This window comes from Microtus ochrogaster, linkage group LG5 (assembly GCF_000317375.1).
Source record: "Microtus ochrogaster isolate Prairie Vole_2 linkage group LG5, MicOch1.0, whole genome shotgun sequence".
In the NCBI taxonomy this organism is placed as follows: Eukaryota; Metazoa; Chordata; class Mammalia; order Rodentia; family Cricetidae; genus Microtus; species Microtus ochrogaster.
The window spans coordinates 34,780,424-34,782,118 of record NC_022031.1 but is presented as its reverse complement, the minus strand read 5'-3'; the positions used below and the strand labels follow the sequence as shown (position 1 = coordinate 34,782,118).

At 39.5% G+C, this 1,695-nt stretch overlaps 1 pseudogene; it reads right to left on the bottom strand.

Moving 5' to 3' along the window:
- Window positions 1-621: 621 nt before the first annotated feature.
- Window positions 622-1,695, bottom strand: part of LOC101992047 — a 142,062-nt pseudogene continuing 140,988 nt past the window's right edge.

Here is a 1,695-nt window from a genome sequence, read left to right as displayed (position 1 = left end):
AACTGGCTAGGCCCCCACAAAGCCAGAACAAGAAGTAGGATCAAAACCCAGTGCCATTGTCCTTGGCTTCTCATCAGCCCTCATTGTCCGCCATATTCAGAGAGTCCGGGTTTCAGAATATATCTTACCCACAGTCCATGGGCTCAGAAGCAGAATTATGACACTATGCATAATTTAAACTACCAGTTTTGGTTTCAAATATTTGAATGATGGTCAGTCTCTGATTTTGCACATGCAATTAAGTGTGAAACCGGTAGAATTTAATCATTCTTCCCAAGTTCATGCTGATAAGGAATAGTTGGTGAAAATTGTGCACATGAGTGGTTTACATTTTCTAAGATATATTTATTTTTTATCAAAGACTATAGAAAATGGGATGTCAGTTAAAGTAATTTCAGTGAAAGAGAATTAAAGTTTCTTAACTTAGTATTCATATTTAACACATAATCACATTTAAGTAATCTTGAAAGTTAAATGACAGTGAGATGTGTGATCATCTTGATTGTTATTCATTATACATTCATGGCACATATTTTCACTTTTGAAAAGTTCACAGAGAAATATTCAGCTAAAAGTTACAAATAGCTCTATATAGGATCATTACAATTTTACCACACAGTGCTATAACCCCTCACCTTTCAAGAAGCATGAAGACTCGTGGTATGTATATGACTCATAGTTCACCTGCCAATCTGGACACAGCAGAAAGGTTAAGTTCTAGGCCGTGGAAGACCCAAACGTCAGAAATGGAGCTGCTATTGTTGTTTCCAAAGACGATGACACTTGCAAAGCCATTCTTCCTCAGTTTATCCAATCTGGAACATTTCAATGATGAGGTTGCAAATCAAAAAGTTCTGGGAGAACTCTTCAGGAAAATAGTATTCACTATACCACAGGTCCAAGTCATCCTTACCAAATGTGCCCAAAAATATGGCAACGCCACAGAGAGGGTGTTCATTGTAGTACTTAAACTTAAAATCATCCAGCACTAAGGTTCTCTTGGCCAGGTGAGGGGCGCAGTTCTTGGTCTTGGTCTCTGCAGCCAATGCCTGCTCATTAGCATCCACCTTTTCCACAAGAGCTACAACAGTGGCCTTTTTTCTTCTTTGTGCTTAGGTTGGGGCTTCTATTTCTCTTCTTTTTAACCCGTGTCTTTCCTTAGAATGTCTTTTAAGGTTGGCTCTCTGAGAGTTTCTTAGCATCAATTTCAGCCATTTTCTCAAACAGCTTCCCCTCCCGCAAAATTTTCCTGAACTGGGCCTGGCAAATGAAGGAGAGATGCCATCAGTTGGTATTGGGAAAAGCCTGGCAAAAAGAATGCTCTAAGGCCTGTTTGTAAAGTTACAGAAGAGTACAGACAACAACTGTGATATCCAGTGCCATTTGCTCAACCGCCAAACATATCCTTTTCTTCAAATGAGTGTCTAGCAGCTCCAGAATTTCCCTCATCTCCTTTTTGTTTGTTTGTTTTTTGTTTTGTTTTTCATGTTTAGTGGCCAGTTTCTTTGTTGCATGATGCCCAAGGTAATGAATACCCAGGTGCTGGCTGCAGGAACGATGTCACTGTTAAGAATAGTTTCTTTGGGATCGCGAATTATAAGCTCACTGTCCTTTATTTATGGCTAGAAACCAAATATGAGTGAGTACATCCCATGTTCCTCTTTTTGGCTCTGGCTTACCTCACTCAGGATAGTG